This window comes from Miniopterus natalensis, chromosome 5 (assembly GCF_054644295.1).
Source record: "Miniopterus natalensis isolate mMinNat1 chromosome 5, mMinNat1.hap1, whole genome shotgun sequence".
NCBI classification, from domain to species: domain Eukaryota; kingdom Metazoa; phylum Chordata; class Mammalia; order Chiroptera; family Miniopteridae; genus Miniopterus; species Miniopterus natalensis.
The window spans coordinates 15,048,819-15,075,800 of NC_142085.1; the positions used below are offsets into that span (position 1 = coordinate 15,048,819).

The following is a 26,982-nucleotide window of genomic DNA, read 5'->3' on the forward strand; positions in this document are numbered from 1 at the left end:
CCATTTCCCCAGCACACGGTGAGGGATTCCAAAAGCACATAGAATCAGTTAAAATAAACATTCCGAAACCTCCCGGGAGAAGGGAAGCAAGCTCACCTTGACCTCCGCAGCAGATGGTTGAGTTGGGGGCCTGGCTCTGGGGGCTTCTCCTGCGGCCGGCCGGTCATGCTGCTCTCATGCTGCTGGCCAGGTGGGAAACGGAGACCTGGTTCTGTGGGAAAAAGAGAAGGCAAGGTCACTTCTTCATCCTCTGCTCCTAGCTTTCCATCGCCAGCCTGCGAAGGACACTATCCAGAAGCCCTAGGAGTTCCCGAGGCCGCCTCGCCGCTCTCAGGTCAGGGGGAGCAGACGGGCCTACGCCGGGCAGCGTTTCCCACGCCCTCCCATGTGCCAGGCAGGGCTCCCAGGAATGAGCCTTCGAAGATGAACCAGACGCCGTCCCTACTCTCAAGAACCAGTCTAGTGAGAGAGAGAGGGGGGCTTCATTGCAATATAATGTGGTCAGCTCTGCGATTCCCCCCAATTCATCCAACAGCCTCCCTGCCCCACGGGGGGGAGCAGAGACAGCACACAAGTGGGACAGCACCGGGCTTCTCGAACTACTGTATTTGTGATGAAGGACCAGCTGTCTTTAATTTCCAATCCATCACGAATGAATACTTTTATAAAATATAATGAAAATGAACCATTAGAAAAAGAAAATAAAATAAATTCATACAAAGTACAAGCCTATTTTTGTTTGTTAAAAATGCTTTTTTATTGATTTTAGAGAGAGAAGAAGGAAGAGGGGGAGAGAGAGAGAAACATCAATAAGAGAAAGAAACATTGATCGGTTGCCTCCTGCACACACTCTACTGCGGATCAAGCCTGCAACCCGGGCATGTTCCCTGACCAGGAATCAAACAGGTGACCTCTCAGTGCAGGGGACAACGCTCAACCAACTGAGCCACACTGGCCAGGGCACAAGCCTACTTTTTAATTGTTCGATTCAGCTAATGACTGTCACATCAGTATGAAAGTTTCAAAGTGCGTACTCTCAATTTCTGTGCTTGTACGGTGGACGAGTGAAGCCTGCAGTCCAGCGCCATCCCACGAAGCACAGCCGAGCAGCATCACGATAGTAAACGTTCATAGAATACAACTTTCCTAAGGTGTGCGGCTGACCTCTTGGTTCAGAGAGGGTGACTGGGAATAAAAATAACAACTTACTCTCTGGACTACCAATCAGAGAGTTCAGCGAGTCTCTGTCCAGGAGGGAGAGCCACAGCAGGGACTTTGGGAAAGTGTGCCTTTGGGATGACAGACAGAGGCAGTGGGTTCAGGTGACAAGAGCAGGAGGGTCTCGGAACCTGGTTGGAGCTGTCCCTGGAGCCCTGTCCTGCTCCATCCTGGACTTCCCATCCTAACTGTGACAAGCCCAGCCCTGAAAATAAATCATTTCCAAAATGTCAAGAGAGCTGCTGGTGTTCATTCCTCCCATTTAATGCTATAAAAATTGTATTTTTTTAAAAATTGAGAAATCCTTTGTCTGTGACAGCCAGCTCCAAAAAAAGCCTTTGAGTGCTGATTGCCTTAATACTTGAGGGAGAAATTACAAGTCATTCTCACCCATTTAAATGTTTAAGAGAAAGTGCTCATTCCTCTAAACTCTCAGCTTTTAAGTAGTTCTTATTTTAAACTTTACAAGAAGATAACTCTGCAGAAGGAAAACTCTTTTCAAAGCCTTTTTTTAAATGCAAATACACACACACTCTCACTCCTGGCTTCAAATGCTAAATCATCTGCAATTTGGGAGTTTGTTGCTCATAAAATTCTAGTGATAAGCACATCATAAACATTTCTATAGCAACAGAATGCTTTTGAAGCCATGTCTGTGATGTTGCAAAGATTGTATATCATTATCTCTGAATGTTGGCGGAGAGAAGGTTATAGAAATAACTATTTATGTACAAATAAGTCAATATAGTAACTGGCAACCTGAAGAGCAGACCATGGCATGGGGTGGGAAGCAGGAATGCAGTGCCCTAAGCTTCCATGAGTAGATGCTCTGCCCTTACTCTCAACGTGGGAAATTAACTCTCCAAGGTTCCCCACAGCAGCATGAGCCCTTGGAACTGGTCTCAAGGGCAAGCATTAAGCTTAGACAACCACTGGCCACCTTTTATTGGCCATCTACTGTATGTCAGGTGCTGGGCCAGACCTTAGGGGTCTCAAGATGGGTTCTTCTCAGAGGCCCAAGAGAGTCATATAAACAGGTAATTACAATTCCCCACCCCTGCTAAGAAGAGTCTCTTGGCTGGAGCTAAGGGAAAGGAACGGAAGGTGACTAGCTCACTCTACCTATCCAACCAACCACTCGTCCATCCCATGTTGACCGAGTGTATATACCAGGTGCTAGGCATACAACAATGTAGCTCCTGCCTTCATGGAGCTTATAGTCTAATGGGGGAAACCAACATTAACAGTTTAAAAAGAACTATAACTATAATAGTGGTATGCTCGAAGGAAGTAAGACTGCTGCTGTAACAGCATATGACAGATGTAGCACGGAAAAGGTCAGTGGTCTTTCCTAAGGAATCAGTTTCTAATCGGAGCCCCATAAATAAATGAGTGAAACAAAATAGGGAGGGCAGCAGGGAAAAGATAGAGAAGGTGTTGCCGGCACAATGAACAGCCTGTGCAAAGGCCCTGAGGTGAGAAGCATGGTCCATTCTAGGTATGAAAGGAGGCTCTAATAGGATCAGGTAGGCTCTTGAGCTTATACCGCGTTTCCATCAGTTGTATTCAGGGTGAGCCTTAAAGAAGCGCAGGTTTTTCAAAAAGTGCCTAAGACGGTACCAGGAAAACAAGACGCATATCAGCTCAATTCTCCCTCATCCTGGCTCGCACGAGGCAGCCACTTTATAACAAGTTCTGGGACTCATCGGTGTTCTCTTCAACAGCGTAACTTAGCTAAATCCAATTTGGCCAGAGGTAAAAACTGGCTGGTCAATGCTGACGTAGGCTGACAGTGAGTGTGGGTTTGGGATGTGGGCGAGCGTTCTATTATTAAAGTTATTGCCCGAGCAGCCTCACGATGGCTGTTACTGACAGAAGGTCATGCAATTTAATGCACAGAGCATGAGCTTTGGGGCCAAGCAGACCTGGGTTCAAATCTGGCTCCTCCCCTCATTGGCCATTTTTCCATAAAACAGGGTTAGCAGTGTCTTCCCTGTGGTGGCCCCAGGGACCTCAGCAAGCACTTAGGTCCCACACTGAGCACACTGCCCGGCTCCCAACAGTTTTTGGACAAATGGCCGCATTACTATCACCTAGCACCAGTGGGTGGGGACAGCCATGCCCCTCCCTTGACTTGAGTTATCAAAAGGAATCCATGAAATGATTTCCCACCCAGCACGGGGGCTGCAGGGCAGCTTTGCAAAGAAGAAGGAGCCAGCCATCACTGACCAGGGGGCCTGAAGACTCACCATTTCTTGGTGTGTGCCCTCAAGGGTCCCCAGCTCTGCATAAGGGCTGTTCCTCACTAAGTCACACTTCATCATCCCCAGGCTCAACCTCCCCGGAGGAATCCAGAAGGCAAGTCTTCCCACTGCCCCACACTGCTGTCTGGGCCTCAGTTTCCCTTCTGCACACTTGCGGTGACCAGTGCTGTCTTACACACCACACCGTTGTTAAGTGTTTAAAGGGAAATGAAGATTTAAGAGTCTCGGGGAGGTAAAAGATTAATATACAGAAAGGAACATGTTAAATGTTTATCGAAAGGCCCAAACCAAAAAGGAAGGGTTCTCCTCAGCCACAGGGCAGTTTTAATGAAAGGAACAGCTCACAGGTCACCGGGCCAAGGGAAGAGGTTAGCCAGGGGAGGGAGGGGACACAGGACGTAAACTGTGGAGCTTCTGAAATGGGAAGCAGGACCAAATGAAGTGTGAAGAATTCCCCATGCCACCCACAGAACATTAGAAGTTGGCACAGATGTTTAAAAGCAGGAAAAAGGAGGGGAAAGAGGAGTGAAATCTGTAGATTTCATCGAAGAACACCGAGAAACAGTGGGGCAGGAATCGCTGCACTGAGACTCCAGTCACCTGGGGGCCAACCATTCTGCCCAATGAGTTCTCCTATGTAGAGACGACGGTGACCTGGAAAAAGGCCTAATTTTCAAGTGAGACACACCCACCAACAGCCAAGGGGCCCGAAAGCTTTTTATATGTGAGGAAAACTCTCTCCTCTTCTTTTTCTGCCCCATTCCCACCCCATGGAGGCTGGGTAAAGAATAATTTTCATGTGCTGGAGGAGGGGGTTCCTGCCCAGACCATTATGAGGCAGAGGCAGAACACTCAATCAGGCCTTTTTGCAGCTGGCTGTTCCAGAACACAGGAGCTGGGCCATTCCCATCAGTATCAGAGCAGCTCACACACTGAGAGCATATCAGATGGACTCATCGTGGGCCGACAATGGACGGCAGGCCGCCATCCACTCTGCAGCCTCCTCCGGCCTCTCATCCCCTCGCTCACAGCTCCAACCAGCTGCTCTTTCAGGTCTTCCCACACACTAAGCTCTTTCCTACCCCAGAGCCTTTGCACATGCTCGTCCCTCTTCTCCTAGCGCCCTCATTAATGTCAAGCCAGCTTTTAGGTTATTGCATCAATGAGACTTCTTTGGCCCTCCAGAAATTTAAGTGTGTGCAGCAGCACTATCACAGTTACAATTAATTACTTATGTGCTAACCAAGTTGGTGACCCCAGGCCGTAAGCCCTACTTGGGCATGCGCAGTGTCTGATTTTTTCACACAGCCTGGCGGGTGCGACAATCCTGACTGCACATCAACATAACTTAGGGAGAGTTAAAAAACACAGACGCCGGGGTTCCACCACAAACCTATTCAATAAGTGTTGAAAGCTTGCCAGGTGGTTGTACCATGTGGCCAAGGCTGAGAACTGCTGACTCAAGGAGGCCGTGGGTGCTGCGCTCCCCTCCCAGAGCAATGGGCCCACGGAGTTACAGCAGGACCTTGCTCCCTTGGCTTGTGTGGATACAGTGTATAATTTAAATGTTCTCTTCCACCCCAGAGATTAAATTTGAGGAAATTCCCGAAGAGGGAAACAAACCCCTCATTGTTAGCCAGAAATACTATTCCTTTCATTAAGTGCTCCTCCCGCAGCCCCTCCCCCGACACGCCTCTGTCCATTGACCCTGGTTTATCACCTTTCTCCTCAGGGCCACAGGATTAACCTGATGTGTTCCTGAAATACATGTAAATATTTGGGGTGAAATCCCTTATTTAAAAAAAATTAAATCAGGGTCAGCTGTACTATGCAGTAGAATGCAAAACTTCACATTACATTTCATTAAGATGGAAGCGCTCAAAGCCAGTTCGTGCTGGGAAAAGGCCCTCCAGGCCAGCCCCCAGCCATAGGTAGGTGCTTTGCAGAAACTGGCCCGTGGGGCACTGGGTGGGGGTGGTCACTCATGGGGACAAGGGCGTCGTCACTCATGGGGGTAGGCCATCTGAGCTGATCTGGCCTTTCCAGGGCAAGAAGAGAGCAAACTGTCCCTACCCACTGTTACCCTTACTAAAGGGGACGGAGTAAGTGCTAAGGACTAGAGGTCTGTGTCCCAGCCCTACAATTCACAAGTTGAAATACTAACCCCCAAAAGTGATGGTGTTAGGAGGTGGGCCCACTGGGAGGTGCTTAGATCAAGAGGGTGGAGCCCTCAGGAATGAAATTAATTCTCTTATAAGAGACCCCAGGGAGCTCCCTAGCCCCTCTCACCACATGAGGACAGCCAGGTGTGCTGGCTCCGAGCCAGGAGGAGAGCCCCACCAGAACAGCCACGCTGGCACCTTCATCTGGGCTTCCCAGCCTCCAGAACGGTGAGAAATACATTTCAAATTTCTTTTGCTATATAAGCCACCGAGTCTGTGATACTTCATTAGAGCAGCCCAAATGGACTGAGTAAGATGTGGGGGAAAAATCCAACCTCTTAAATAGCACACGAACTACGACTCCAATTCCTGATGGTTTCACAAGCCCAGCCAAAGCACTGCTCAGCAGGGTCCCACGACCCTGTGTGGGGGAGACTGTCATTTAACTAACTGTAGGGAGAGCTCTCCTTCAAGCAGTGGCCTTCATGTCCATGAGGACCACCCAGGAAACGTAAGCTTCCCTTTGTACCCATTATCTTGGCCATAATAACGAAAAAACAAAAACAAACAAGTGTTGGAGAAGTTGGAGCCCCCATGCAATGCCGGTGGGGATGGAAAACAGTGCAGCGCCCCGGCTGGGCGGCTCAGCCAGCTGGAGCGTCAGTCCCTCCACCAAAAGGTTGCGGGTTCCATTCCCAGTCAGGGAGCACACGGGAGATAGCCAATCGATGTTTCTCTCCCTCCCTCTCTCTCTCCAAAATCAATAAAAACATATCCTCGGGTGAAGATTTAAAAAGAAAAAAAGAAAGAAAATAGTATAGCCGCTTTGGAAAATAGTATGGCAGGCTCTCTATATTCTTAAACATAGAATGACCATATGACCCAATAATTCTACTCCCAAGTACATAGCCAAACTAATTGAAAAAGGTACTCAAAACCAAAAACTTGTTCATGACCGTTTAAAGCAGCTTCACTCATAATGGCCACAAAAGTGGAAATGACCCAAATGTCCATCAACTGACTAACAAATAAACAAATCTGGTATATCCATACACTGCAATATTCTTCAGCCATGAAAAGGAATGAAGTACTGACACATGCTACAGCATGGATGACCCTTGAAAACATCATGTTAAGTAAAAAAAGTCAGACACTAAAGGTCACCTATGCTATGATTCTTTTTACCTGAAACACCTTGACTAGGGAAGTCCACAGAGACAGATCAGTGTTGCCAGGGGCTGGGGGGAGGGAGGATGGGGAGTGGTTGCTTAATGGATACGAGATGTCCTCTGCGGTAATGAAAATGCCTTGGCAGTAGGCGGAGGTGATGGTCCCACATTGTGAATGCACTATATGCCACAGACTTAAGCACTTTAAATGGTCAATGGTTTATTTTATGTTATATGAATTTTATCTCAATTTTTTAAAAAAAAGCTTCTTGAGCCCCACCATGAGAGACTGACTCAGTAGGCCTGGGCTGGGCCCAAGGACCTGCTTTTAAAAGAACATCTGGATGATTCTGACATGGGGGGTCCCTGGCATGGCCTACAGGGCAGGGCTGATTTGTGTAAATAATGCCTTTATTTTAGGTGAATTGCTGCTATTTTCTGCGTGTCAAGTATGTGTCAGTCACTGGGCTTGGTGCTTGCAAATATAGTATCTCAAAATCACACTGCAGGATAGCCATGATCATGGTTTTGTTTCAGAGATGAAGAGACAGAGGCTCAGAGAGGGTAAGTAAGTTGCCCAGGGCACACAGCAGATTAAAATGGATTTGAACCAATATCTAATTCCACAGACCATATTTCCCCCATCACCCTACACTTACGCCACTGTGTCCTTTAACAAGGTTTTCCAGGTAGCAGAAATGTCATTGTGTTTACATATGCAAAATGCTCTTTGTTAGAGACTTAGATCATGCTACTCAAAGCCTGGTCCTCAGTATCCCCTGGGAATTTACTAGAAATGCAGACTGTTGGTCTTTACCAAGGTTTGCTGAATCTGACGGTGCTGTCCCCAGATGTCTGTGTGTTCACTACAGTATGAGCAGCACTGTCTCTAGAGCTGTGTTGTCCAACAGGGTAGCCACTGGCCACAAGTAACTATTAAAATTAATTAAAATGAAATAAACTTTAAATTCGGTTCTTCAGTTGAACTAGCCACGTGTGGCTAGTGACTCCCACGCTGGACAGCGCAGAGCAGAACATTTTCGAAACACAGAGTTCCACTGGGCAGCGCTATTCCAGAGCGGGCTATCTTGGCGCTACATGCTCTGCAGTATGGGGCTTCCAGCACATGCTAGAACAGGAGCAGCTCTCAATCTGGGTGACTGCCTCTCAAGGCACACCCAGCAATGTCAAGTAATTTTTTGGTTGTCATAGCTGGGGGACTCTATTGGCATCTAATGGGTAGTGGCCAGGGCCGCTGCTACACACCCTGTCATGCACGGGACAACCCCGCGACAAAGAATCATCCGGTCCAAAATGGCAGAGCGAAGGTGAGAAACCCTGCTCTAGAGTGGTCAAGGAAACAGTCATTCTCAGTAAAATAGAGGCAGGGAGCGCAGGGCCCCCTTCTTTCACTGATTGAGAACCCCTGAGCAAACAGGTGTCTATTTTTGCCAAGAACACAGAATAAAAACTTCTGGTTTCTAAAATAATCTACAAACTCAGAACTAAAATGAAGTCCCTACACTTCAAATCCCAAGGGCTGGGACAGGCAAACATTTATCGCCGGCACTGCTGTCTGGAATCTGTGATAAATTCCACAGGAGACCAGTCTGCCTGTTGGTTAGGTACAGATACCATTCATTCATTTGTTCATACATCTATTTATTTAAAAGTATTTATTGAGCACCTACTATGGGTCAGGTACTCGTTTGTGCTGGAAACGTGGCAGTAAATAAAAGAAACTAGGTCCCTGCCCTTGTGGAGGCAAACGACAGTACACAAGTAAACAAACACACCAACAGTGTGACGGTGGGTGTGGTAAATGTTATGAAGGAAAATAAATCAGAGTAAGGGGACAGATGAGCGATGGGGGTTGCCTATCTGAAGAGTGACCAGCGAAGGTCACCTGAAGAGGTGACTCTAGGAAGAGACTTGAATGAACTGAGACTGAACCAGGTAATTTCAAGGCAGAGGGAACAGCAGGAGCTGGGTCCTTTGGAGAAAGGAGACTGGTGGAGGGGGGAGCGCTGGCAGTGACCTCAATGAGGCAGCAGGGCCCAGGCGGTGGAGACAGGAAACCACTGGCGGCTCTGAGCACAGGAGAGATGGGCTTGATTAACTTTTTACAAGGAAAACAAACTATAAGAGGACAAGAGTAGAAAGGGCCAAACCAGTTACAAGGCTGCTACAGTCTTCTAGGCAAGAGATGGTGATGACTTATTACAAATGAACTAATTCACCAAGCCACTAATATTAATACTAGTTCTCTACTTGGCTAATGCTATTAATATTCAATCTCAGATATATCATGGGTAGACCAAGCATCCACTTCAAGCTATTTCTATGGAAAAATGCTTTCTGGGTTCCAATGATCAAGCTGAGTTTTAAGTTGGGGACTGTGTGATCTAGGAGAAGACCGAGGGAAAGGGAGGAGGGGCCTAGGGCAGATTTGCAGGAGGAAAAAGGAAGAATTGCCCAATCATCCCTTTTCCCCAAAGCCGCCAGAGAAGAGTCTGAGGGGCCTTCCCATCATAAATCCTCCAAGGGCTGTTGGGCAGTGGGCAGATGAGACCCAGCTCTTCCGCTACAGGCAGGGCAGACGGGAAGGGACTGGTTCTCTCAGAAGGGCGCTGCGGCTGTAACTGGAAAGAGGCATGGAGTCTTTTCCGAAAGCAGGAAAGACTATTTCTGTGGTCTCTGAGGTTTCAGGGCAACAGAGCCACGTCAGGGCAACAGCCACAGAGTTGGCAGATTCAGGGCACAATGAACGAGCTGTGCCTCCTCCTAACTGCACAGTGCTGGGCATGCCACCGATCTCCCTGATCCTCTGTAAAGTGGAAACAGACCCCTGTCTCTCAGAATGCTTATGAGGGCTCAGATCAGACGGGGCCTGTGCTGACAGTGATGACAGCTTCTGGTCCACATGCCGAAGCTGGGCACGCGCATCTTCTGGAGCAGACGCAGGGTGCACCCTTGTCCACAGGCACATGGGTGGCTGTCGTCCTGTTCCGGTAGCTCAGCTTTACCCATCACTAATTCACCCATTCTACACCCATTTACTGGGTCTCAGCACCAGCTGTGGTGTTTGGAAGACAGAGAATAAGAGCAGTCCCTACTCCCCAAGAACATACGGGCAGTGGGGACACTGCTCAGATAGATTTTATGCCTTTAGACTAGAGCCACTAGCTCACTAGCCTCTGGGGCCCACAACCTCCCCCCTCCCCCCTTTGACTATTGGTAGCCTGCAGCATCCACCCTGGGGACAGGGATCTCTGCTCCTCTCCAGCCTGGCAAGCAGGCCTGGTCCTTTCTGCTGGAGTGGCAAAGGATGGTAAGAAGGCAGGGCTGGCTGGCAGAGGGAAACTGGAGAAGCTTTTGCCTTCAGCAAGGCCCCCTTCCAGCCCCACTTCCTCCCCCCAGTGGACATGGCTCCAAGAGAAAAAGGAGACCGGGATGGGTCAGGGATCAAGACAGCCACTCCTGACCCCCAGCTCGCCTGGGACACAGCATCCTGGGCTTCCCGAGGAACATCTTCACGGGAAGGCTCCAGCTCTGAGTCATCCAAAGCAGAGAGGAGACCTTGTAAAAATAACTCCAAGTATGAGGCTCCTGTACTCACATCATTCAAGATACAAAGAATTTAAAAGCAGGGCAGGAAGCAGAGGAGGAAAGTGTCGTTCACATCAGTTTTCTTCACATGACAGGCAGCCAGAAACGCCTGCTGAGCCCCCCGCTCCCTCGCTCATCGGCGAGGTTACATAAACTGGAGAGAGGGTCTTCTTTGCAATCTTCCGACTCTCCTGCCCACCCTCATCTGTCACCTACCAATCTGAGCCTCTGAGCAGCCCCTCTCAGGATTCAGACATTTTGCTTGTGCCCTCTCGGATGTCTTCCCTGAAATAGGGAGTTCCTGCGAAGGCCCAAGAGCCTCCACCAAGCCCCAGGGGTGGGATTTCTGGCGCCATGGGCGTGTGAGGGAGAACCTCTGGGGGGAGGTTGGCAGGCTTGGCCAGGTCCCCGATGGCACACGTGGGGGCGCTTCCTTAGAAGACCATGGATTCCAAAATGTTAGGACAGCCAGCATGTGTGGCCCTGGAAGCTCGCCTGCCCATATTCAAGGGTCCCTGGGCTCCCAGAGGGGAGGTGCTGCTGACACTTCCACTCAGCCTTCTGGAAGGTGTGAGTCTCTAGGTGTCATGGAGGTGAGAATAGGGACTGAGACAAGGAAGAGAGCCCAGCATGAGGAACAAGATGGGAGCAGAGGGAGGTGAGAAAGAAAAGACGCTGGGTCGCAGGGGACAGGCAGAGGTGTGGCCATAAAGCTTTTATTTAGCACTTACTACACGTGGCCCTTCATAGGAAGCCGTGATAGTGGTGGTCCCGACCTCTTGTGCCTCACAATTAAGAACAAACTAAAGCCCGGCCGGGCGTGGCTCAGCGGTTGAGCATCGACCTAGGATCCAGGCGATCGGGGTTCGATTCCCGGTCAGGGCACATGCCCGGGTTGCGGGCTCGATCAATCACTCTCTCATCATTGATGCTTCTGTCTCTCTCTCTCCCTCTCCTTCCTCTCTCTGAAATCAATAAAGATATATTTAAAAAAAACCAAAAACTAAAAACTACTTTTAGACAGGCGCACGTACACATTAGGAAGTAAAAACCTCAACCAAGGCGTGGTAAATATAAGTCACAGCTAAAGTCAGACTTCTGCCTAATGCCAGTAAACAAACTACTAGCAAATTCATCGCTTTCTGCTTTATAAACACCCCTATTCACAAGAAGCCAACCTCCCCCCAGTTTTCAAATGTCCACAGTTACATAGGGCACAGACACTAATGAGCCTAGGCATTGTTCTATGTGATCAGCATGCAATGGTCAACAAGGAGACAAAACTCCCTGCCCTCACAGAGCTTTCATTTTAATGGGGGGAAACAAAATAAAGCAGATAATTAAAATTCATAGTATGTTAGACACTTATGGATACTACAGACAAAAATAAATGAAGTGGGTAGTAGTCAGAGAAGGCGTCTCTGAGAAGGTGGCATGTGAAAAACGACCTGAAGGTGAGGGGACCATGAGTAGACATGGGGGAAGGGCATCCCAGGCAGAGAGAACAGCAAGGGCAAAGGCCCTGCGGTGAGCACATGCCCGATGTGACTGAGGAGCAAACAGTAGGAATGAGGTCAGAGAGATTCTAAGGAGGATTTAAAAGTGAGTAAAATAAATATAAACATGATGGAGCAAACAGGCTGCTAACAAAGGGCACTTAGGAAAGGCCTTGGTAAGGAGGTGTCAGTTGAGCTGAGAACTAGAAGAGAAGACCTGAGAAGAGAACATTCTCTGTGGCGGGGACAGAGGCAGGGGAGTGGTGGGAAGGAGTTTCCCAATATGTAGGGCAGTGGTTCTCAACCTGGAGGGATTTTGACGGGAGGCATATTTGGTTGTCACAACTGGAGACATGCTGTTGCATCTGGTGGGTAGAGGGTAGGGATGCTATTAAACCTTTTAGAATGCACCAGACAGCCCCTCTCAACACAATTATCTGGCTCAAAACAACAATAGTGCCGAGGATGAGAAACGCTGGTGTAGGGCCTTATAAGTCATAAGAAGCTGCGTGCACACAGAAGCACAAAGCGAGGACTATCTAATGCCTGTGCGTCACATCCTTACATCCAACCCCATCCGGTCCAGGGTATGTGTGCGGAGGGGAGAGAGGGGTTCGAGGATCAGCTCTCGGAACACAGGAGGCAGGGTGGGGACAAAGAGCTCTGATAAGGTTATTCCAGTCCAATTTGGAGCTAAGAGGGAGCTTCTGGAGCAGAGACAAAGGAGGCTGAAATGTGGGGAGGCCACAGAGGCCATGTGCAAGCAGACAGATGACTTCAAGCAGTCGATGTACCTGCAGAGTCAAGGCAGGGCCCCGGGTGATGGGGGAGAGGAGCCACTCGGTCACAGAGAAAGGCAGAGGGCTGGAGAATGCTCCGGGCGTGGACAGCACAGTGTGAGGCCAGGGTGTAGCCAACCCAGGACTCAAGAATGAAATTACCAGGAGAAACAACCATGGGTTGAGGCAAAAGGACTCAGGAGGGCATGACATGCGGGAGGACCCCCAAACCCAGTGACACAATACCTGGAAGAGGCATACAAGGAACCAAGAGAGGCCGGGAAAATGAGGGGCACTTCAGTATGATCTCGAATTTGGTCACCAGTACAGAATGGACTGTTCTCTGCTCCACTGGGAGTGAAGGAACCTGGAGTCAGGCCTCCTCGCTACTGGTCAACACAGACAGCACCGTAGGTCACAGTGATTTCATTTCTCCCCAAAGTCATATAAGTCCACTGACCGGGGAAGCGGCCCCATACAGGCCGATCAGCCACCTGTTTGTGCGGTTAAGCCCAGCGAGCCCCCCTCCACGCCCTACTGACCACCTCGATGGGTCACTGGAGAAGCTGGGCCCACGCCAGTGGGGAGAGAATCAGATGACGCTTCCATCACTAGAAAGGAGACAATTTCTCGGCGCAGAAGCAGGCGTGCCCGCTGCGCAGGTGAGAAGGAGGGGCTGCCTCACGGCGACTGTTCCAACAGGATTTCTGGTGGCACTGCCAGCCCGAGTTTGTGTGGGCACAAGGAGGGGCCGCCCCCGCTGACACTCTCTCAGGGCTGGCGCCCTTCCTCTAGTTTTAAAATCATAGTCATTCTCCTCCACCGATAAAACATGTTCACTGTAAAAATTTTAGTTAGCACATAACCTATCAAAATAAAAAGAAGAGCTACTCATAATCTCGTCACTTTGACAGAATATTTCTTTCCTTTTTTTTGGCTAAACTTTTAAGATGCTATGGTTGAGATCACATTGTATACATAATTTTGTATATCTTGTTTCCAACATAAGCATTGAGTCATGTTATGAAAAGTTCTTTGCAAATACTAGCTTTAATCACTGCATAACAACCCACTGAAGATTATGGTGTATTCCCTAATGTCGTGAGAATATCCTCCGAGGACATAGTTCACCCAACGCAGGGACTTTTAAGTGACTCCCAAGCACTGAATACTGGAATTGTCGCCATTCCTCAGTACTTACTACAATGTGCCAGGTACTCTGCCTCCTACTACGTCAGGGGGCTGTGGGGTTCGATGTTGGGATCACCTAGTATCATACTGTTACATGCAGACGCCCCTTTCTCCAGACTGGGGACCTCTGTACTGCACTTGGTTGAGGGTCAAACCCACCCCAATCTTCTCACAGGAGAGCTGGTTCTCACCCTGCTCGTTCAGTTGAGGGGAAGCTCCAGGACCTGGTCAGACATGTGGTTAGGTCCTGAGAAGCGGAGGAAATGTGGGCAATGGGGAAGCTCCGAAGGCCGTCAGGTACAGGGGTACGGAGAGGCTGGTCAGTCACAGCCTGCAGGCCGATCAGGCGACAGTTCACGTCAAAGAGCTTCACTGCAACACAACCACGCCCATTCACTTACATGCCGTCTATGGCTGCTTTCAGCCACAGTGAGCAGAGCAGTTGTGATAGAGACCATATGTCCCCAAAGCCTAAAATAGTTACTACTTGGCTCTTTAAGACAAAGTTTGCTAACCCCTCTGTTTGGAGGCCAACCATCCCCCAAAATTCGTGCTCCCTCTCATTTAGCTGAGAGTTGTCACTGAGAATCGAGGAACTCCAGCTCCAGCTCCTGCTGCTGCTGCTGTTAGGAGGGGTCCGTGACTAGTTCTCACCAATGAACTAAGGGCCAAGGGACCTGTGTCATTTTGGGGCCAACTGGTTGGGAAGTGGGTGAAGCTCCACCACCTCCTTTCCCCTTCCACCTGACTCAAGGAGCTCCTGGGCCTTGCGGGCCTGTTTCGCAACCTTTTTTCATTATTCCCCCTGAAAGGAGCCTTTTTAGACATTTTTTTCCTAGTCTCCTTCCTCCATGAAACTGTAATACCAAAGATGCAGGTCTGTCTGTTTAGGGACTACATGTATATCCATGATTTATGTGTGATAATGTAGGACCCCCCCCATGCCGTGTGCAATATTGCCCCAGCAAGAGTATATTCTCCAGGGCATGGCAGAGTCACAGATGGAAGGTGCCCAGGTCCCTAAAGGAGCTTGTTGAGGAATGCTGGGCACATCTGACTGGCACCTGCATTTGTCATGAGCAAGACATGACTTCTATCATGTTTAACCCCCTAACCCGATGATGATCATGGCGGCTAACACTGCCTTAATGAGTTAATGTAAGATCTAAATTTGATCATATTTTAAAAGTATGAATTGGATAGGATTGGATAGACATGCAATATTGTAAACAACAAGGAATCCTCTCCTAAATCCTAAAGAAGGTAAGTCTAAAATTAAAGGCCCCTACTTTAGATGGGGGAGAGTTTAACCTTTTAGCTCTTAAAGTGATGTAGGCAAAGATTTAAAACGGATTCAAGAAGAGTTGAGATGGACAGACAATTCACTGCACTCATGTACATCCTCTCCGTCTGGATATAACATCACTAAGGTGAGAATGGAATAATTTTTTTCAAAGACATGATTTCAAACAGCGAAGGAAACAGGTAAGGGCTACTGGGGAAGAGATTGAAACAACTTTATGGAAAAGAGAGAGACTATGGAAGACTAGAACCGCTGCTGCTACACATGGAGCCTGGACATCAAGGGAGTCCGGCAGCTTGGAGGAATGGCCAAGAGGCGCATGACTTAGAGATGGCAGGGCCATGGAGGGCGGGAATCAGATGTGAGGCTGGACAGGGGGACTATGTAAAAATCTGAAGCCACACAGTTGAGTCCTCCACAGGAGACTCATGGGGCAGCCAGGTAGGTAACCTCCCAAGCAAAAGAAAGGAATTTCCTTCCTGAAGAAACTGAATGGACCCAAAGAAAAGATATGAGATCCACGAAACAGTAGAACTAACCCAGTAAAAGAGTATAAGAAACCCCCAGACGACAGCTGGGTAGTAGGCCTAGAGAACAACCCGGTCAAACCTGAGGGAGGGGAGGGTGCATAAAACACCCAACTGAACCCGGCCGGGCGTGGCTCAGGGGTTAAGCGTCGACCTAGAATCCAGGCGATCAGGGTTCGATTCCTGGTCAGGGCACATACCCAGGTTGCAGGCTGCAGCTGATCAATGACTCATCATTGATGTTTCTAGCTCTCTCTCTCCCTCTCCTTTCCTCTCTCTGAAATCAATGAAGATATATTTAAAAAAAAAACAAAAAAACAAAACAAAAACACCCAACTGGCTACACAGTTTACGGGGCAAATGAGGAAAAAGCAAGGCAATAAGATACTCTTGGAAAAATAAAAAGCTGTTTCAAAAAAAAAAAAAAAAGGGATTCATAACATACTACTTGGCTCCAAAGGGGATAAGAGATCAGGCATCAGCGTCACACATTTAAAAGCCTTCAGGGACAGACCAGTGAGAAGGAGAACCAAGCAGCCTGGGAGTGTGGGCACATGCACGCACTGTATGAGTGGCAGAGGCTGTACAAGCTGGGGTGGCCCTGCCCACGGTAAAGCTGGCAGCCTCCAGCAGTGTTTCCGTATGTGCCAGATCTCCCAACTTTCAGAACAATACCCCAAACTCTCAATCCTGTGTGAAAACTCTCTCTGTTTTAGAATGTTGGCTGGAAAATTTTTAGAAATCACTAAGCAAACCAAACAAGCATGTCCGAGGGTGGACTGTCGATGCACAACCTGTCATTTATACATTCACAATAATATAAACTCCATCTGCTGGTTTTCCAGTCTTTAGGATCAACCTACACACAAAGCACAGAAGATTTAACAGCAGTTACAAAATAAAAATGTTATCACCCTTAACAATATACAAGTAAAGCTACAGAGGACAGAAACGGGAAAGTGGAAGGCAGTTGGGGTAATGACACTGCATCTTCATGGCCCTGAGCAGGGAGTTGAGAGATACTGTTATTAATGAACAAGAAATATGACAGTAAGAACCTCACTTCTCAGGCTAACCACACAGAGGAACTATAATGATACAACTATGTCATGAGGATGTGGAGAGGGGGTAGAGGGTGGTCTAAGTGAGCTAAATCACCATTGATCACAACAGGAAGTAAGCTAGTAATTTCTAAGGTAGGGGTGAAATAAAAGCACATCATTTTAAAATATGGAGCCAGAAAAAGAGCTGAAAGAGTTAAAAGTGGTTACCCCAAAGGAGTGGGCCTGGGTTTGGAAGAGAAGGGGCCAGGAGACTGTTGTTTTTATTATAAAGTCTTCTGAATGTGTCCCCCCTACCCCACTCCAGAAACAACAACAACAACAACACCTTTTGCAAGAAAATGAAACAGATTAATTCATGGGGTTGATTACTGGTCCACATAACTAAGCCTTCAAGGCTCTCTCTCAGTAAGATACTATAGATGGCACTCAATAGGATTTAAATGAAAATAATTCGATAAATGGATCAGTTACAGAGGTGTGGGGACAGCTAAGTTGACCAACATAGATGGTGCAGTACCCAGACACTAACCCCAGCAAGAAGCCCTTACTGTTCCCAAGTTCCTGGGACCCAGCGGAGTGGAGGTATTTGTACTCCACCCTCTTTCCTCCGGTTCTCAGATCTCCTGCTGGTGTCTTCTGCTGGCCAAGCCCCAAACCCAGCAGGTCAAGTAAAGGAGCCAGCTGAAGTAACCCACAGGGCCAGACTCCCAGCGCCAGGGAAGACAGAGAATGGGACTGGGAGGGGGGCAGGTGGAGGCCAACCAGCACACATCCTCGCACTCTCCGCCTCCCATCGAAGAGTGAAAAAGCGGACTAGGTAGAGCACACATTGGCCCAAAGCAGTAATTCTGACTTCTCCAGTTCAGCAGCAGGACAAAGGGAATGCCAAAATGAAGTGACAAAAGACGTGTAATTTCTCCCAATTTCCATTAGTGACTATAGGTGAATGACCTTCATATGCAGGCCCTGCATTTAGTCACAGGAGAAACAAGGTATATGAAGCCAGAATCCCATCTGCTGAGAAAAGGAGAGTGAGACAGACCCCCACAGAAAGATGCTGACACAACGTGGTGCGATGAGCATCCAATGAAAAGTACAACCCCACGTGGTTCCAAGCCCCCAGGAGGCAACACGTCCCCCAGGCTTTTCTGAACAGGGGAGCCTCGCTCCACCCTTGAAAGGTGAGTGGAACTAGACAAGAGAGGCAGCACGTGGGACGTGTTAGGGGGACAGCGAGTAGGTCTGTCTGACCGCGGGAGGAACAAGAACAGGCTGGGCGGCATAAGGGAGGGATCCAAATGTGAGTCTCAAGGCTGCAACTTTATTTTTGGAACAGGATGTTGCCAAGGTTTTTGAATGAAGTGACATGCCTGAGACAGTAGGGAAATTACATGGGCGGGACCTGAACCAATGTCAATGAGAGAGAAGGCAGGGATATACGGAGGGAGACCTGCTCCTAGTGGGTGTTTCATGTCTGTGGAAGGATGAGAGGGAGGGAGGGACGAAGGAAGGGAGGGCAGGAGGGAGGGAGCACGGCTATAGGTGAGCATCTAGCTTGTCTTTTAAGACTCAGCTACAGGGTCACCTCCTCTATTAAATTTTCTTGACCAAACCCTGCCTTTCCTTGATAGTGGTAATATCAGACCCCAACTCTCTGAGGTTGGAACACTTCACTGAACTCATGTTTCCTGCTATTAACATATGAATCCCATGGATGCAACAACGGTGACCTACTCACTTTTATGTCCCCAGGTCCTAGCTCTGGGTCTGACCCATAGTAAGTGCTCCACTGGATGAATGAAGGGATGGATGGCAGACAATGAGGTGACAGGGGCCTGCATTAGGGTGGTGACAGCACGAATGAGTGAAAGAGCAAGATCAGCAGGATCTGACACCTGCATGTTTCCCGGAGCGCGCAGGCCTGATGCCTGTCTGTTTTGGAAAGTGGGAGATTATAACATAATTGCTTTATCACTCAACAAATATTCACAATTGCTTTATCACTCAACAGACATGCCCAGCTTGTGAGGGCATGTTTGGTTATTAACAGATTGTGCAACAAATTAAGACACAGGAAACAAACCATGAATGAGAGAAAAGCAGGTGGGGCCCAGGACAAGAACCAGAGACCAAAGTGCCCTCTTAGGTGCTATTAAGGATGGGGTCAGACACGCTGGCTCGCCTTCTCTAAAGGGCTGATCATTCCATTCTTTCTAGTCCATTTCCAGAAGATGACAAAGGAGCAAGAATCCCTTCCCACAGGGCTGTTTTCCCACCACACACCAACATCTCATCTATTACCACAGGCTTGTTTTCAACTAATGGTCTTGGCAAAAATCATAGAAAGCAAAACAGTGCTCCTGCATGAGGTTCCAGAATAACAGCAGCTGCTGGAATTAAACAGTCAGGCTGGTAGCCCAGTGGTGGAACAACTTCCTTCAAAAAGTGCCATTAGGCCGGGCCGGCGTGGCTCAGTGGTTGAGTGTCGACTTCTGAACCAGGAGGTCGAGGTTCGATTCCCAGTCAGGGCACATGCCCAGGTTGCAAGCTTGATCCCCAGTAGGGGGCGTGCAGGAAGCAGCTGATCAATGACTCATCATTGATGTTGCTATCTCTCTCTCTCTCCCTCTCCTTTCCTCTTTCTGAAGTCAATAAAGATATATTTAAAATAAACAAATAAACAAACAAATAAATAAAAAGTGCCATTAGTAGGCAAGGAGGAACTTTGGTTCCCCAGACAATAAAACCCACCACTTCCAATCATGACGGACTGCTACCCTAAATATCATAATCCCATTGACCAGTTATATAAGTACAGCACTTCCATCAGTGGACCAAAAAATGATTCTGAAATCCTCACTAAAATCTGTGAGACATTTAAGAACCCCCTGATACTATTAAATGCCTACAAATAAGGGGAGGGTGGAATCTGATAAGAACTTATTACCACCAAGACAGAGATGAGTGGTGGCTAATCGTGGCCTTTCCTTCATCCATGGAATATGTTCACTGTCTCCCAGCTTCAGGATGTAGATGACCAGTGACTCCCTGCTTCTGCACTGTCTTGTATATGTCCCAAAGTGACTTTACCAACACATCTTCCAAGAACCCCAAGGAGTTGCTGGGGCAGGTTCCTTTATTTCCATTTCACAGATGGGAAAATGAAAGCTCATATATCTGTGTAAGCAACTTGCCCCAGGGTCTCAGAGAGGAATCACTGATCCAGCCTGGTTTGGAACACTGGTCTCCTGTTGACTTGAATGCAAAGGTGATGACTTACTTTTGTATCCTCAGATCCTAGCATAGAACCTGGTCTTGGTCCATAAGAAGTACTCAATAAATAGAGGACTCCCGGTGCCAAATTACTATATTAACCTCTCTCAGGATGGATTTCTTTATCTCTAAAATGGGACTAACATGAGGATCAAAGGCATTCATATAAGTAAAGCTTTTACCACACTGCCTGGCACATGGTTGGTGCTCTAATATTAGCTACCACCATTGTCGATGCTATAACTGCTACGAAGAAAGGAGAGTAAGGTTATGTGAGGCGAGTGGCATGAATGTGGGGGAGTGCTACCTTAACTGGGGTTGCAGGGAAGGCCTTCCTGAGGGTGCAACATTGGAGCAAGACCTAAGTGAACAAAAGGGTCAACCCAGTTGGATCTTGAGAAGGGCAGGTCAGATGGCAGGCATGGCATGGGCAAAGGCCTGGAGATGGGAATGAATGGGAATGAATCGGAGAGTCTGAGGAAGAGGCAGTCTTGTTTATCACAATCTGCCTCATTATGACTTTATGTCCCAATTCCTATCCCTAATTTTTAGGAGGAAATGTAGAACTATCCATCTGAAGAGCCACCCACACTAGGCAGTCTGAAGGTTTGGTCAAAGTATCTCAAATAGGTCTGAAGGACCCACTTTGCTGGAAGTTTTTAAAAAATCCCTTCAGTACTGTTGACACATTTCTAAAACCAATCTTCCTTTCTAGCCCATGGACGACACATACTGGAGAGAACAAGGCTCCAAGTCGCCTCCATCCTGGAAGTCCCCGCTTACACTCAGCAGCAGCAATTTCCCGGCATCCACCCCCGGTCGCCTCATCCTGAGCAGGACTCACCAGGAGCAAGTCTGGTAAACGCAGAGGAAGGAGGCAAGTCGGTACAGCAGCACCCACCGGGGAGACACACCGGAGGAGAAGCCTGCACTGACACACGTCCTGTGTCACCTGAGGTTGTTCTATGCTATCATCACAGGAAGCCCAAGCTGAACCAAGTCATGGGCCCTTTAAAGAGCTGGTCCCACTTGTCTTGTCCCAACTTCCTTTTAGGCTCAGTCAGTGAGAATGCATTTGGTCAGGCACAGCCCCTCCCCTGACCACCCTGTCCTAGTGGTCAACTCTGCCCCCTGAGGCCAGCTGCTAGTGGCACGAGGGCTTACATCATGTCCATACCTCAATGGCATTCACCCTCTGCCTCTGGATCACCCCAATGTGAGGTGGGTCCTGGAACACTCTGGCCAGTGGCACCCCAGGGCTATGACGTGGAGTCTCAGGCCAGGGCTGCCTCTTCCCCAGGACCAACCTCCTGCCCTCCCGACTGCCACCCCCACCACGGTTAAGCAGCCCTGGAGGAAGAACTGTAAATAGTGAGCTTGCCCTTCCTCTGAAGGAACTGAGGACTATGACCTAGAGCTCAGTTGCAGAGACATTTGCACCAGCCCAACACTCAGGCCCCAGCAAACGAAGTAAAGGAAACCCAGGATGCCCGAGGTTCAGGTAATTCTGGAAGCACACCACCAAGGCAAGAGGCTGATACATTTCACTGTTTAAAATATATCCGCTGTATGTGGAAACAAACAAAAAAGGGTAAACAAAATTAAATGTCAAAAAATTATTTGCCATCTGCATTATTAATATCCTTAATATATAAAGAAAGCTTAAAAATCCATAGGAAAATGATGAACACACACACACAAAAAAAAGAGTTACAGGCAATCCATGAAAGGGGAATTAGAAATGGCACAAACACATGAAAAATTGTCAGCCTCAGGAGAAATCAATAAAATGTAGATGAAAATAACCTATCAAATTGGAAAAGGTTTTTGTATCCTACTGCAGCATTGGCAAGAATGTGGAGGAAACGAGCATGCTCATCGGCTGATGGAAAGTTAACCAATATCTAGCAGAACCTGTGTCCATGCACCCTGACCCAGAAACCTAGTCTGCAGGATGTGTACATTATGTATACAAAAATACATGTTTGAAGAAACCCAGCACTGACACGAGTGGGGAGAGGCAGGCACATTCATGGACTCCTGGTGGGAATGTGAATTAGTATCGCATTTATGAAGAGAAATTTAGCACTATGCACCAGGGACATCTTAAAGTTTTACATATCCTTTGACCTGGAAATTCTACTTATGGAAATTCAACCTTAGGAAATCATCATGAATATGCCTAAAGATTTAGCTACAGAAATGCTCATACACTGTTTTATTTTATTTTTTTAAGTATAGAGACAGGAGTTGCATTTTTTAAAATATGTTTTTATTGATTTTAGAGAGAAAGGAAGGGAGAGGGAGAGAGAGAAGCATCGGTCAGCAGCTGCCTCCTGCGCGCAACCTGACTAGGGATTGAACCGGCAGCTTGGGCATGTGCCTGACTGGGAATGAAACCAGTGAGCTTTCGGTGCATGGGGTGTGCTCAACCACTGATCCACACCAGCCAGGGCTCATGCGCTGTTTTAATGGGGGGGGGCAATACACGTGTAAAATGCAAGACTGGGTAAGCAGAAGGTTCAAACAGAGAATGGAATACTATGAAGCCATCTCAGTTACACTGTGGGCTTTCTGGTTAAAGAAATGGTAGATGGCAAACATGTGTTTATCTCTTTTTCCTTCCAAGACTCCACAAAAATGATAGTAAAGGAATTTCTTAATTGTATAAACTTACACTGTTGAAAAGAACAGAGACGAGGCAATTAGCAACACATCGTAGGGCGCTAGCAAAGGGACAGGCGACGCAAGGAGGCGGCAGGACGGGCCGCTCCGGGACGGCTGTGGGCGAGAAGGGCCTGCTCTGCTCTGCACACTCCAGGCGGTGAAAGCGGCGAGGGAGCCAGGGGTGCTGAAGGGTGGAGAGCGAAACAAGACTGAAAATGGGACTACCCGAAGGTCATTAAACAGAAGACCACAGGCACTGCTCCCTTCACTCCCCCCTCACCCGCATGCACTTTGCAGGTGGAAGACTGGAGGTTCCTTTTCTGGACAACGACAAACAGGTCATCCCGAGTAGTGGACAGTTCCCCATGGGTCACCCAAATAAGTTCCTCAGCTGCAAACCACTAAGTCAGAGGGACAAAGGCAGAGACAGAGGAGAGTGTAGGGCCACTGGGTGCTATAGATCCTGAGCAGGGGAGAGGGAGGGACAGAGCCCAGTAGGGTCTGACCTAAGGTAGGAGGAAGGTACCTCTGTGGGGCCCTGAGCTAGTGCTGGCTGTCATCCCTCCCAGCCCTGATACTCTAGGCCACTCTGAATGCCAGGTAAAGACAGAAGAACAACACTGCCAAGGGTACATACAACCCCAGGCCACCACCCACGTGGACAGTCCCTTCTGCCCCCGGTCTCCTTCCTTCCCTTGAGCTCTGCCCAAGAGCTAGAAATGGGGGACTTCCCAGGGAAGTAAATGTGTCACTAACCATTCTTTTCCTGAAAAGTCAGGAAATATTCTAAACCTTGCAAAGAAGAGGCCCAGTCTGTGGGGCGGGGGGAGAGGGGTAGTGTGCGGGGCTGAGCCCAAGGAAGCTTTGCCCACTCTGGCTTTTTCTCACATCTCTACAGAGAGAGAACAGCTTCAAAACTGACTCCATTACAGGGTTCCTTTGGACCAGCAAGGCCCTCCCAGTGAAGGTCACGGCAAAGCCACTTTCCTTCCTTGCGCTGCAGGCAAAACTGAAAGGGAGAGAGACCTCAGGTGGGTGGGGTGAGGGGGGAGCTCCTCTCCTCAGCCATTTAGGCAGGTGACAGCCTCAGCTCCCTGATGGATGGGAAAGTCCCTTCTCAGGCAAGGAGACAAGTCCTGTTCCTTTTCTAGACTCCCTCCCCATGACCATGAACCCGATCTCTGTAAATGTGCTCAGAGAGCTCTTTTAACTACTCGGGCCTGTCTGAGGAAGACTGCTTCCACCAGCTTCTTAAAGATGGTCAGTTACTTACTTTCTGTCACAGTGTTCGCTCTTTGAAAGAATTCCAGAAGGCTCTGTTCTGGCCATTCAGATCTAGGTCAAGGAGGGAAAACGTTTCCCATTGGGTAAAAGGAGGGTCCTCTAAGGAGCCACACTGCCTCAGTAATGCCAGGCTTTTCTGCTGAGCAGAGAGCAAAAGGCAGGAAATTGGCCAGCTGTCATGTTTCCAACAAATACGTATATAGAGAGAGCACCCATGACGGTCCAGGGACTGCTGGAAGGCTAAGGGACCAGTCCTGCCTGCGAGGAGGTCCTAGTCAGCGACGGGGGCTGCAGGTTAGCACACAAGTCAATGTGTGAGCCAACAGAACGAACCGGCCTCCCCTGCCCGGCACAGAAGTGCACACTCATCAGTGAATGGCTTCTTCCTAAGCAGCAACCGATCCTGTGTTGGCTGGTTAACTCAGATGGTTCCTGATTAAAATCAGCAGTAAATGAAAACGTGCCTTAATTTTCAGTTTATTTCACTTCTTGCTTTTATCTTTCTTGGGTTGCACATAAACTGGGGAGCTGGGTTCAGGAGACATTTGGGGGACCTCACAACTGTACTCAATGCTTAAGGCCTTACGTACGTGGTAAGTTGCCATCCGCCTGGTGAGAAGTGGACTGATTGGGCATCCAAGGGGATTTTTCCTGAAGGTCCTACAATGTGTTTCTATCAGGTACCCAGCTCATCCGTCACTTAAGCTTCTTTCCTGCTGGTGCTGACCTTGGTCCTTGAACAAGGATGTGGAGTTCCTGCCACCATGAGGTAAAACACCCTCCCCACCCCATTCCAACTGGCACAAGAGGTGGAAAATAACCACAAGATCCAAAGGGGCCCCATTACTGACTTTAGCCCCCATGGGAGGAAAATAGTGGCGCCTCCTAGGGTCACATGGGCCCCTCTAGTGCTTACTTAACGTGAAGAGGAAATTGCCCCACAGACACCCACCAACGGATGCAGAGATGCCGAGGCCAAGGGCAGTGACGAATCCCAACGGCCACATCTGACTACCTCCCGCCATAAAGACGTAGGAAATTTCAAGGATGCAACAAAGGTATTTTTTCTTTTAGGTTGGAGCTACTAAAACAGACATATATGGTGGTGATATAATATATATTGTATTATATAGAATACAAACTATAATATATATATACAGACACACATGCATAGAGGTTAATACAAAACACACGCACATATACACATACGCATGTGTGCATGTATTTTATATGCAAGCCAAGAAGCCCCGGAGGGATAAATGTGGAAATCTAAAAATAAAACAAAATGAACTTTGGAAAGGCAAGTGAACCACTGCTCTGAAGGTGGCTGAGTCGTGGGGGTCATCAAGCTTCAGACAGAGCCTCGGGTTTGCCTGTGCCCACCACTGTCACTGCCACTGCCACATGTGCTTCTTCCAGAACAACCGCCACCTCTGGCTCCTCAGAAACTTCTGCCATCATTACCCTCTTTCAAATGTTAAAGCAACTCAAGTCTCAACTCTAATATTCTCAGCCATTATATTACCTAACAATATCATACAGGTCAATCTCAAGTATCAAGTCTCATTATAAGAATTGCTTGGATGAACCAAGGCATGGAAATGTTTTGATTTGGTTAGAAAAAGCCTCTCTGGGAACTAATCCTGTACAGCAAATGCTCTATCCAGGCCTGACCGTTTACAGCGGTCGCTCTCTCTGCTGAGCATAGACGGCTCTGAGCGGGCTGGAGGGCAGGCCTGAGGGGGGGCCGGGGGGGCACGTCACGGCTCTGCTGTGGCCTCGACTCCCCAGGAGGAAAAGGGAACTGAACTCCGAGACCCCACCTGGGCAAGGTCCACAACACAGACCCAGAGGCACTGGAACAGGCAAGGTGAAATGGGGGACGCTGGCGGGATGCTCCCTGTTTCAGAGCTGGGAGTGAGCCATCCAGTTGTGGTTGCTGCAGACATCAAGACGCCCCACATGCCCCTGAGTGACACATGGTGGGGGACAGGAATGGACACTGAGCTTTGTGTCTGAGGGACGATCCAGGCTCACTCAGCTTTGTCATCAGCGAGAATGTCCATCTCTGGAGTCCTAACATTCACAGTGATGTGAATCTGACACATGGGTGTCACCACCGACCTGGCAGGCTGGTTAGTGGGCTGCGTGGTACAAGGGGCCACAGAAATCACTGCAATCGCTGTGATGTCTGCACAGCCAGACCAAGCATTTATGGGGTCAGCTGTGAGGATTAAAAGCAGAGAGGAGGGAACTGGGGAGGGTGGGGAGGGGGCAGCAGGGAGCCAAGAGCCAGGAAAGCCTGCTTGGGCTGGGGGGGGGGGGGGGGGAGGACTAGCACCAGACACTCCTCGATTCTACAAGCAGATCGAGGGAGGACATCCCTCTGCTGACAAGTCAGGGCCACTAGTAATAACAACTGCCAACACTTCAAATCGCTCACAGGTGCTTTACCTGTCTTATAGGCATTCACTCACTCTATCCTCACGACTCTATCATGTACATATTATTTTGCCCATTTTACAGTTGAGGAAATTGAGACACAAAGAGTTTAATTAAAGAGATTTGAACCCAGGCACTGTGGATCCAGGGAGAGCCAGGGCCTGTGCTTCCACGCAGTCCTGGACCAGTCAACAAGAGCATGCACAGGGCCTGCCATTCATCACACATCAGCTATGTGCTGCGTCCACCAGAACTTTCTGCAGCAGTGGAAATATTTTATACTTACGCTGTCCAATGTGGTAGCCACCAGTCAGTCACACGTGGCTGTTGAGCACCTGAAATCTGGCTACTGCGACTAATTTGGCTAGAGGGGGCTGAATTTTAAATTTCACTAATTTTTAATTTTCAATATCCACACGTTACTTGGTGGCTACTATATATCGGACAGTGCAGGCCTAATCCCCTTCAGGGTCTGTTCCCACTGCAACATCCCCAGAGACTGACGCTGTCAGGATGCAACAAACATTTCAATGG

The 26,982-nt window shown here is 48.5% G+C and overlaps 1 protein-coding gene across 1 annotated transcript in view; it reads right to left on the minus strand.

Moving 5' to 3' along the window:
* Nucleotides 1-26,982, minus strand: part of TRERF1 (transcriptional regulating factor 1) — a 199,605-nt gene that overhangs the window by 65,472 nt on the left and 107,151 nt on the right. Inside the window, exon 3 of the mRNA XM_087817396.1 lies at nucleotides 97-211. The gene's annotated coding sequence lies outside the window, so the exon portion shown is untranslated. The remainder of the gene's footprint in view (nucleotides 1-96; nucleotides 212-26,982) is intronic.